A 12,796-nucleotide genomic window follows, 5' to 3' on the forward strand; every position below is an offset into this window, starting at 1 on the left:
TCAGCCCATTTTATCTGTTGTACGCCAGGTTGCCACTAAGCCCTCTAGACACTTTCTTACCCTTCATTCTACACAATGACGACTCTGTATCAAACACCCTGTGCTTCGCGGAAGAAGCCCGTCGAATCGCTCGTCTTCGTACTCTGGCCTCTCAACGTCGTTCGAAGGAACGATACGACGACCGTCACGAACCGGTTTTATTCGAAAAAGGTGACTTGGTGTTACTTTGGACACCGCAACGCAAGCGTGAATTGTGTCAAAAGCTTCTGTCACGATATTCAGGCCCATTTGTAGTTTTGGAGCGTCTAAGCCAGCTCACTTACGTAATAGCTCGTCTTTTGACCAATGGTCTGCGATCGAGCAGAACGCAGCTCACTCACGTTGCTCGCCTGAAACCTTTCTACCCTCCTTGTGCATTATAACTCGCCCTACGGGCTTCGTCTGCTTGCGTGGGAATGTAACATACTAGAAAAAGGTAGAGAAGAGAAGCAGAGGAAGACGAAGAGTCTTGGCACGACCGCAGTGTGCTGCCGCAAACGACCATCGTTCACCTCCTGTAAATAAAACCATCTTATGTTACAATATATATATATATATATATATATATATATATATATTCAGAAGAATAGCTTCGGTTGCCGCAAGGTTATAAGTATGAAAGTAGATGCGCTTTCACATAACAGTTTCTTCAGCCGACCTTTCAACGGGAGCCCCGTCTTTTTCAGGGCATAATATTTACACATTTTCCGTGTCTTCTTATAGCTGCCGAGACAAGAGAGAAAAAGTCAGAAGAAAGGTTTGAACAACAACAAAAATATGGCAGATCCCGCGCGTATAGAGAGGGAATCGGTGATACGCGATGCACGAATGAAGAAGGACGATATGTCACTTTAAAATCAGCACGTTACGAGGCGGAGGTAAATTATGCCATACGTGACTTCCATATCATGATTATCATTTTTGGACTTGTTATTTACCTTCGTCATCTATTCACGTCACCTCATTCCAAATTTGGTATATGGGGAGCTAGCGAAACAGCCGCGAACTTGCTATGAGCGTAGCATGTAGTCATGTTGCTGTATGACACGTATTTCAGGATTATCATGTTTGCACCAGTCACATACTTTGGTTATCTATTGACGTCACGTAACCCCGAATTTGTCATATGTGGAGCTAGCGAAACGGCCACGAGCGCATCATGAAGGGCCCAATCAATGCCTCCAAAAAAAAATCATGCCTGGAACGTGAGCCTCGAGTGCGCCGCCCTATACCATCGGATTTTACCCTCCCCCTCTAGTACGGAGGCGAACGCCTTTGGCGGCCACCCTTTGCGAACGCAGCAATGCTCTCAAACTTGCCTCCGAGCAGCTGTGATGTCACGAGACAGAGCGGTGAGGTAATGTCACGTGACTGAGCGGTACGGAGGCGAGCGGTTCCACGCGGCGGATGGTCGCAACACGTGGCAGGAGGCATGGCCTTCGAGATTTTGTGCTGGCAGGAAGCTCCCAATTGGAAAGAGAGCGACGTTCCAGGCATAGTTTTACTAGGAGGCGTTGGCCCAATATACTCCAATGTAGCGTTGACATGCACGCACGCTGGGCACAGTGACGCAACGTTAGCAAAACACGAGCACTTATAGTCTGACGCCAGGCGCGATCAGCGTCCGTCGGCGCGGCACGACGGCAACCGGCGCGAAATGCGACATGCCACATTTCGCGCTGATGCGTTACCCAGATAACACTACGTCTCCGTCTTTTCGTGACGAAGGGATGCAGGACGCGCTGAAATGCGCATGCGTCAAAGCAACGCAGCGCGGTGCGCGACTGCGAGTGTATGGCAGGACCGGCGCCTGGCGTGGCAACACCGGCGTGACGCGATGAAATGAACGCCGGTGAGCACGCGCACCACGTCACGTCAAAATGTACTGGCGCCTTGACTGTGGCATGTAGTCATGTTCTCACATGACACGCATCTCATGATTATCATGTTTGCACCAGTCACATACCTTCGTCATCCATTGGCGTCACGTAATACCAAGTTTCGCATATGCGAAGAAAGTGAAACGGCCGCGAGCGCATCATCGGTGTGGTATGTAATCATGTTGTTACATGACACGCATGTTGTGACTATCATGTTTGGGTGTGTCATTTACTTATGTCGTGCGTTCGCATCACGTATTACTGAGTTTGGTACATGTAAAGTAGCGAAACAGCCGCAAGCGCATCATGAGCGTAGCAAGTAATCATGTTGTTATATGACACGCATTTCATGTTTATCATGTTTGCAGCTGTATCATACCTTCGTCATCCATTCACGTCCCGTAATACCAAATTTGGTATAATTGAAGCTAGCGAAACGGCCGCCAGCGCTTCATGAGCGTAACATATGTACTCATGTTGTTACATGACACTCATCGCATGATTATCATGTTTGCATCAGTCACATACTTTCGTCATCCATTCGCGTACTGTAATACCAAATTTGGTATATGTGACGCTAGCGAAACGGCCGTGAACACATGGTGAGTGCGGCATGTAGTTATGTTGTTACATAACACGTATGTCATAATTTACATGTTAGGGTCTGTCATTTGTGTTCGCCATGCAATCATTCCATTCCGTACCTGTTTTGCAACATGCCGTGTGAATGAAACCACCTCAAGTGCTGCTGAACCATGAAGTGTAAATCATGACACTCATGACATACATGTGATGGTTTTCATGTTATGACTAGTCCAATATGTTCTTCATACAGTCATGTTATGGTATACCAAGTTTGGTATCGATACCATTATCGAAATGGCCAGGAGAGCTAAAGTCGTAGGCGGCTAGATATATATATATATATAGATACGCTCAAAGTCGCCGAAGTTCGCTAAGAAATGCTTCGAATTTAAAAGGAAGAAGGTTGTACGACATCCGGGCGTTCCGGCTGTGCTTGAAGCGGCATACCAATTCTATATTGTCAGATGCATACGCTTACAGCTTTGTTAAGTGGTAATATTATTGTCGCAATGGGAGGCTTGGGGCAGAAGACTGTTTAGATGGAAGCGTTTGCGTCTTTTAGCGATCGTAACGCTGACAGAGTGCCTGGGTGTCCATTTATTTCGTTTTTTTATCATGTTGAATTTGTAGCTAAAGTAAGATTCCTGTTGTTCCCGTTCTCTGATTGTACGGAAATTGGTTTCCAATAGTGTAACCCTGATGTCATCATAGCTGTGGTCATACGAGGTGCTGTGTTTTGAAAGTGGAAGGCCTGGCACGGAACGTACTTGTGCCCGATGGTTATTGAATCTAATCCTAAACGGACTGTCTGTCTGGCCCGCGTATCGCATGTTACATACCCCACATTCCAGAATTAAGGTATATGACGTTGTCTGAGTGACAGTATAGTGCATCACTTATCCTGTGCTTCCAATCCGAGTTGGTGCTTTCCGACACTGTCGTTGTCTGCATCTGTTTGCATACTTTGCATCTGCTTTTTCCGCAAGGGCGACAGCCTGTTAGAGGTTTCATGCCTATCTTTAAATTTATGAAATGATTCTTTATACTTTTCGGCCACCTGTATACCACCCAAGGAGAAATGAAAATTTTGGATAATCGCACGCTCTGTTTCAATATGTTAAAGTGTTTTCTCAGGACCTTGTTTATGTTCGGTGGGTTGCTCGAGAAAATCAATGGCAAATTTTTGCTGCGGTGCTTATCGGCATCTTTCTAGTGGTTTAGAAGAGTCCGGCGGTCCAGATTTTCCGGCTTTTCGATGGCGTCATTAATGACAGCTGGCGGGTATCCTTGATCAAGGAGTACTTCGCGCATATGTGTGCTGTTTTTGTGGAAGTCCTCGGTGCGGGAGCAGATTGTGTGCGTGTGTGCTCGGGAATAGGGAATGCTTGTCTTGCAGTGTCGCGGGTGGCAGCTTTTGCAGTGCAGGTATTCTTGCCTGTCCGTAGGTTTTTTGTATACGCTAGTTACCAAACTCACCATTGTCCATTCAGATAAGTACACCAAGGAAGCTTATTTCAGTGTTAGAGTAGGAGTGTGTAGTGCTGGGGTGCACTTGGTTAAATGCCGGTACGAATTTAAGCAGCTCGTTTTCCGAATGTGTCCGAATCGTGAATAAATCGTCTAGGTACCATTTATAGATTAAAGCTTTGATATCACAAGATGAAAGAAAATTGGACTTTATATGGTGCATGAATATGTTAGCGTAGTTTGGGGCCATTTTTGTACCAATTGCCGTGCCGCTGATTTGAATGTACTACTGATTGTTAAATTCAAAGCTGTTAGGTTAGAGTACAAGTCTCGTTAAGATTTCAAATACTTTTTTGCTTGGACATGCGTCAGGGTTGTGTGTGCCATACAATTAAACAAGTGCCCTTACACCATCGTCATGTGGGATATTTGTGTAGAGTGAACTAACATCCAGTGTGTCGAGGAATGCATCGTCTGGAATTTCTACGTCCGATATTTCCCGAAGGAAATGGTTTGCGTCACGCAAAAAGGACTCGTATGTGGGTGTTATGTCTTTGATTAAAAAATCTATATAACTGGAAATGGGTTCCATTAACGTTCCCGTGCCTGATATAATGGGTCTTCCAGGGTTTCCCTCTTTATGAATCTTCGGCAGCATGTAAAAACGATCAGGCGCCGAGTGTACCGTAATAAGTCCCTTTTGAAGCTTTGAATCAATAGAGTATTCACGTGTGAAATCCTCCAGGGTTGTTACAATGATCTTTTTGTGCTCGGTGGTAGGGTCCGAGTCGAGGTGTTTGTAAAATGGTTTGTCATTTAGTTGTCACTTGCCTTACTCAATGTAGTCCGATCTATTCAGAACAACAACGCGCGTCCTTTGTCTGTTGGTTTAATGATGAGATCTTCGCGGTTGCTCTACGCGAGTAGTGCCACTCTTTTTTTTCCTTGATATTGTTGCGCACATGCACGAAGACAAAGAAGTGTACATGGTGAACGCATTAGCTTCGGTCAGCAAAGAACACGCGACCTTATCAGTGGTCGAGCTCACAGACGTGTCGGAAGAACGTGACGGAACTGGTTGTCACAATTTGGACGGGGCGCTTATGGCAACGATAAATAAGTCGCTTAGCTCAAGCAAGCGCCGAACTTTAATGAATGTGCTGTTGAAGCACGTTTCGGTATTTGACTTTGCGCAGAAGGGCAAAGTAATCCCTATCCCCCTTTTGCGAACGCGCCATACCATCAACACTGGCGCGGCAAGTCCGATTCGCCAAAAACCATATCGTGTTTTCCGTCAGAAAGACAAATTATCAATGACCAAGTGCAGGAAATGATGCAAAAGGGAGTGGTACAAGAGTCAGCCAGTCCGTGGGCAGCACTGGTAATCCTTGTTAAGAAGAAAGATGGATCTTCGAGATTTTGCGTCCGCTATCGCCGACTGAATGCCGTGACTAAGAAGGACGTATACCCGCTGCTCCATATAAAGGACGCAATAGACTGCTTACATTCGGCCTCTTATTTTTCCTCCGTAGACTTACGATTCGGTTATTGGCAAATTCCGATGCACCCAGAGGACAAGGAAAAGACTGCCTTTGTAACCCCTGATGGGCTCTTTGAATTCAACGTGATGCCATTTGGACTGTGCTATGCACCGGCAACGTTCGAGAGGTTTATGAACACCATTCTGCGTGGCTTGAAGTGGAACATCTGCATGTGCTACCTCGACGACGTCGTCATCTTTGGCCGCACGTTCAGTCAACACAACTCTCGTCTGGATACTGTTTTGAACTGCATCCGAAATGCTGGCCTAATTTTAAGTTCGAAGAAATGCCACTTCGGAGACCGCCAGACGCTTGTCCTCGGGCATCTCGTTGACAAGGATGGCATCCGCGCTGACCCCCAGAAGACAGCAGCAGTTGAGGCGTTCAATGCGCCGCGTTCCGTCAAGGAGCTTCGTAGTTTCCTGGGGCTTTGTTAGTACTTCCGCCGCTTTATTCCAAAGTTTGCCGACGTTGCGTATCCTCTCACATGCCTCTTACGAAAGGACAATTCTTTTGGGTGAACTCCAGAGTGCGATTCTTCATTCCGTCAATTGAAGTTTTTGCTGACGTCACGACTCGTCCTTCAGTACTTCAGTCCTTCTGCTACGACAGAGCTTCATACGGATGCTAGCGGCATAGGTATTGGAGCCGTCCTAGCACAACGTTACGGTGAATGCGAACATGTCATCGCACACGCAAGTCGCTCCCTAAGCAGGCCGGAACAAAACTACACTGTTACGGAACAAGAATGCCTGGCGGTATTATTTGCAATTCAGCGGTTTAAGTCCTACCTGTACGGATGCCTATTCACAGTCGTAACCGACCACCACTCGTTGTGTTGGCTTGTCAACCTTCGTTACCCTTGTGGCCGCCTTGCGCGCTGGGCCCTCCGGCTACGAGAATACAGTTTTAACGTCGCTTACAAGAGTGGTCGTCGACATGCTGACGCGGACTGTCTTTCACGTATACCACTTAGCACAACGGACTGTGAATTCGATGACCTTGACCAGCTTGTAGCGTCTGTGTCGCCTACGTTCTCAGACTATCCCAGTTTCAGAGCAGAAAAGCGGAAGGACGCTAAACTTGCACCACTATTCGGCGCTGCATCCGCTTCCACTAGTGCACGCCGTTTCTGTATGCGTGATGGACTGTTGTTCAAAAGGAACCTCTCCAGCAGTGGTGCGCGTTTCCGTCTAGTGGTCCCGGAGAGCCTGCGAACCGTTATTATGAGTGTCATGCACGACGACCCTACATCTGGACATTTAGGTTTGGCGCGGACGCTTCACCGGACTAAAGAGCGCTTTTATTGGCCTGGTATGCAATAGTCCGTTGAGAGTTATGTGGCAAGCTGCATGCAATGTCAGCGTCACAAACGTCCATCAACTGGTCCAGCTGGTCTTCTACAGCCGATGCCTACTCCAGGCGCACCTTTTGAACAAGTGGGCATTGACTTTCTGGGCCCCTTCCCAAAATCGGCTAAGGGCAACCGATGGATAATTGTTTGCGTCGACTACCACACATGCTACTGCGAGACGGCGGCCGTCCCCTCCGCAACTGCCAGTGAAGTCTCGTCGCTGCCGAATCTCAAGTGGTTCATGTTGCCCGCCTGAAACTGTACACGCCACGACAACTTGATTGACTCGTCCGGCGGCCCTTCGTCTGCGCGGAGAGGAATGTTGCGCACATGCACGAAGACAAAGAAGCGTACACGGTGAACACACTTGTCGCCCAGAGCGAGAAAGGAACAAGAGGATCAGGAGAATCTTTAACCAGTTGGCTGCTTCTGAGCTGCCCCTCACGACCTAATAAACGGCCCCTTTCAACGTTTACCAGCCTCTTTCAAACGTAACAATACGTTATTCATACTTGGTTTGTGCACCTTGTACACATGCATGACATTTTTCTGAACCACTTCTATATAAAGATCCAGAAAGAGAGAGAGAGAATAAACTTTTATTAATAACAAATGCACACTGAGCCTTCCTTGGGTGGGGCCCTCAGTCAAGGGCTCCATTGCCTTGCGCGACCCTGTGAGCCCGCTGGACCAGCTGATGCTGTTCCTGCAGGCGTTAGCTGAGCAGTGCAGACTCCCAAGAGGAAGGTGTGAGGTCGATCTCTATTGGCGTCTTGAATCCATTGCCGTCCGATTACCCCACGAAAAGGTGGGTTTTTTGGGGGGTTTATCGAATAAATTTTCCTCCAATAGTAAATTTTGTACGAAGCCGTCTAGGTCTTTAGAAGCGTGAATTCATCGTAATTTCCATTGCCAGGGCAGAATGTAAGTACGCGTGATGGTGCACTCAGTTCGTCTTTGCTATATAAGTTCTTTATCTGAAAGGTTAATAACGTTTGGTTCTTTGGGATGTGGTGGCAAATCTTTCTGAACGTTAGGTGGCTTGGCGTTTTTCATGTAAGCAGCAGTGGGTATAGCTCGTGGTGAAGCATTCTCCCACGCCCATTTCTTTCTTTTACTGAGCTTTTCTATTTCCTCCGTTTTTTTTGTGCTCAAATACGTCGAGCTCTTTAGCCTCCGACTCCGAAAAAGGAAAGTTATTTCGTACAAGTGCGTTTAGAGTCTTTTTACAGTGTTCAATGGTGACCTTATCTCCTGTGTGGCGTGATCGAGAATTTTGTTTCACTGTTTAATTTCCCCTTTGGCAAAATTATGCATCGGTGGTGTTAGTGACAAGTGCAGCCCCTTTGGAGCAGTACCTGCCACTGCATATTCCTCGAGCCTATGCACGTTGACTATTCGTTTGTCAACAACTTTTCTGAGTTTAAGAAAATTTGAACCTGTTATGTGGCCTAATTCATCTGAAACAGATGGTGTTTGCCCATTCGCACAGCCAGTATGTCACTTTGCACAGACGCGGTGAGTAGAATCGCAAGGTACCCGGAGGTCGTACCTGGTTTGGGTTGGAGCACCTTCCCGTTGTGCCTCCCGTGAGGAGCTGGCCTGTAGCTGACTGCTGTTGGCTGCTGTTATAGTAGCTGGTTGCTCTTGGCTAATGCTGGCTGCTGATTTTTGCTGCTTAAGGATTGGTGATTCTGGCCACTGGTTGCTGTTGGTTGTGGTACAGCTGGCCGTCGTTGTCGGCCCGGATTAACCTTCGTCGCCTTTTTTCGGGGCGTGTCTCGTAGGGCGGCGTCGACAGCCGTGGCACGCGTGATGGTGGTCGCGCACTCCGTGAAGGGGGTCCCGACGGGATCTGCTGGCCTGTAGAAGGGGGAAGTGGCTGTTTCTGGAGCTGCTTGGTTCTCTTTCTTCCCTTCGCCGCCTCGACAGGTGTCACCGGGAAGGTCACGCCGGAGTGCCTTGGAGTAGAATGACTTCTCCCGAACCTCGTACGCCTGTGGCTGTGGTGCGTGGTCCAGCCAGTTGTTGATGTAGGGCCGCCGTAGGTCGAGGAGCAGGTTGTAAATGTTCCACGCTAAGAGGGACACTCCAACGAAGCTCGGGTGTGAACCATCGGCCGCGAGAACGTTCTATGGAGGGAGCGCGTCGATACGATAACTCAGTGGTAGAGCATCGAACGCGTTATTCGAAGGTCGCAGGTTCGGTTCCTGCCCACGGCAAGTTATCTTTTCACCCACTTTTCTTTCTTCAGATTTACATTTCAATTCGGTCTAAGTTCCCCTATACTTTTCTTAGTATTATTGTCTGTTAGATCATATTATTAATGTGTCAAACACGAAAAAAACAAGCCCTTAAATATACACTTCTTTACCTATTCATTAACGAGGGTCTCGAACTGGCAGACTTGGTGCCCTCAAGTTGTATACGAGGGAATATTGGTCAGCTGCCAGCTCGTAATAAGTTCACGTGCTACGTGACGCCAAACAGGTTCATAAAGAGTGTATACCACACTAGACGTAATGGCTAGTGGTGGCACTGACTAACAATCCCACGTTTGAAAAAAAAATTCTCATATATGCCCAATAAAGTGGCTTGGGGATGGCTGCCATGGTAGCTCAGTGATATAGCATCGAACGCGTTATTCGAAGGTCGCAGCTTCGGTTCCTGCCCACAGCATGTGATCTTTTTACCCACTTTTTTTTCTTCACATTATATATATATATATATATATATATATATATATATATATATATATATATATATATATATATATATATATATATATATATATATATATATATATATATATATATATATATATATATATATATATATATATATATACGTGTGTGTGTGTGTTTGTGTGTGTCAGCGAGTAGCAGTGTGGACGCACCAAAACCACCACGGAATATAATATTAAACCCACGTCTCGGGTTATGCAATCAGAAGGTTTAGCAGAATGTTTTTCCCCCGAGGCGACGTACACATAGTTTGAAGGTGGTCACGCGGTGGCCGTAATTACCGCTTCCTTCACTTCGCAAGGACTCTATGTCGGCTACTACGTGGTTATTTCTTTTATTTTTCTCGTTACAGCCGCGATTAAAGTAGCACCTGCGAAGTTGCACGTACAGGCTGCCTGCTGGCGTTTGCAAGACCCTTGTATCACACAGACACGAACACGTATAGTCTCACAAGCGTCGTCATCACACATCGCGCGTGGGATGCATAAGTGGGGTCCATTGCCAAGAATCCTTTGTTTCTGCGCTCGCATGTAGGAGCCCAAAAACAATGACAATTTTTTTCTGTCCTTGCCACGTATACAGCATACAGGAATCCGCCCATGACGCACGTTTTCTCGAAAGGGGTAGTAACAAATCTAGTGTATACAACTGGGGTGCACGGAATAAACTGCCGGTGCCGAGCGTGGTCATCTAACCTTCGAATTACATGGCCTGCGGGAGAGCGCGGGTAGAGTGTACTATAGAAACGTAGCGCGGGTCATACCGGGTGCACGCCTCAAGGGGCTGTCCCTAGTGACGTGCGTGATGGTGTCAAACTGCGGCCCCACGCAGAAGGCGTGGCGTTTTGGAGAAAACAACCGTCGTGGCGTGATAATGACTGGCCTTGCTGGCACTGCATATGGGGAAGAAAGAGAGGCGCTGTGTTGCATGCAGCGCTTTTGTCTCGCTTCGCAATCAGTGATACACTCTTGGAAAAAGAAAAAGTTAGTAATCAGTTAGTAAACGCGTGTGTTTACTAGTTTCCGGAGTATTGTACTACCTTCGCGGCATACTTTTACTAGCAACCAGCTAGTACAGCTAGTAACTTTAGCCGTTACTAACTGAGGAACCTTTCTTTGTGTTTTTAACTAGGCAACTACTAAGCTAACCACGCTGCCAGATCTGTCGTAGATGCCGCCGTACATTTTGCGGTAATGGTGAGATTGTGAGCAAAATTTAGGCAAGCTCTAGTTTCATTGACTACCTTGGAATGAAAGTTTTATGCTACGTAATGGCAAACACATAAGTAAATAGTAGGCGACATGATGAGGCATAGAAAACAACAATTATCTTATAAAGTATGTGACTGCTAACCAGTACCCGGTGTGTGGTCCCAAAGCAGGGGATGCTGCTACGGTAGAATTCCGGTACTTCCAAGTCGTAAACATTTACTGGCCATCTCATCAAGTGCGAGGCCCCCCGAGATGGCGTTCTTCTCTCGCATATATAGTAGAGTACCTAGAACTCTGAATCGTTCACCACTTTTCTAAACACACTTGTGAATGGATTTGCATGCGTGTTTTCATGTTCCGCTCATATGAGTTTTCATAAAACAAATAATCATGTGAGTACGAGAATCATATGCTCATATGAGTCCATATGAGCATATAATATTCATATTTTATCATACATATGCGAATCTGATTTGATCATGTGGTCATTTCTCTATAAGTATGTTGCTGTGATGCTCGCTTACCCCAGTATAATTACGTGAATTAATTAAAAGTCATTAATAATTTACCAGGGCCATGCGAATTCGTTTTTTTATCCTATACTTTTGTAATACAATCGTATTGATATGGCCACGCACACGAACATTTAACAAAATAGGTGTAAACTTCTATTTGCGGAGGTTGCTAACAATTTATTAATGAACTAACCACTCCAGTCAGCACTATTCACTTACCAACTAGGTAGTAACTTTAACTACCCAGCAACGTAGTGCTTTTACCCAGCCAGTTAGTAATTGGGCTAGTGTTTGTTAAGAGCCCAACGAGGTAGTGCCTTCAACTAGGGTTACTTTTTCTAGCTGCATTTACTAGCTGGTTAGTGAATTCTGTGACAAGTAACGAGCTAGTACTTAGTTATTGAGTATACCAACTTTTTTTTCTAAGAGCGTAGCTTCTGTAACTGCTGGCGGCCTCCTTGGTATCCCAATTATAAAAAAAATGACGAAAAACAAATTTGCGCCATGATAAATAATGGCTAACGATTAGAATACGTAATCTCCGGAACTGACCAAAGCCACGCCTCAGCGACAATTGACTCTTCAAGAGAAATGGATATCGAAGGCAATGCTTTTGGGGTCTGCGTGCACCGAAAGTATATATTGCGGAGCAACCATTGATTGATATGTGGGATTTAGCGTCCTAAAACGCCACTTCATTATGAAAGATGCCGTAGTGTAGGGCTCCGAAAATTTTGACCACCTGGGGCTCTTTAACGTGCACCCAAACCTGAAAACACAGACCTACAGCGTTCTCGTCTCTATCGAAAATGCAGCCGCCGCAACCGGAATTCGACCCCACGACTTGAGTGTCAGCAGCCGAGTACCTTAGCCATAGACCACCGCGGCGGGCCTGCGAGCAAGCCAACTCGTCATAACCACCATGCTTGCATAAATAACGGCTTTCAGGATGAGATATACGTGAGACACTACCCTAATTTTTCATACTCTTAGTCCGATCTCGCTCGAAGTACGAGCTATATATATATATATATATGTACAGGAGAGGAGACATTTTGGTCTTGTTCACTGGTCATGCTTTAACCAGGATCGGTGCATGCTTGAGCCAGAGAGCGGTGCTCCCTAAATGGATGCATACCGTTCAACAACGTGGAACAACAGCCGCGTATAAGCAGACCCTACTCCAGGAGGGTGTGACAGCTTGGGCTAGTTGGTATGACATGATGATAGTTATAGCGCGAGAACAGAACGATCACAAAGAGACAAGAAGGACACGAAGGACACGTGTCCTTCGTGTCCTTTTTGTTTACTCCTGGATCAAGGACATGCCTCCTTAAAGAATTTAAAAGAGAGAGAGAGAGAGAGAAAGGAAAAAGTAAAGAATAACAGATAGGGAAAAAATAACGGCTACCTCATGGAGATGAAAAAGCTCGGACGAAGAAAAAAAAACTTCTCGGCAA

Source organism: Rhipicephalus microplus, chromosome 1 (genome assembly GCF_043290135.1).
Source record: "Rhipicephalus microplus isolate Deutch F79 chromosome 1, USDA_Rmic, whole genome shotgun sequence".
Taxonomy (NCBI): Eukaryota; Metazoa; Arthropoda; class Arachnida; order Ixodida; family Ixodidae; genus Rhipicephalus; species Rhipicephalus microplus.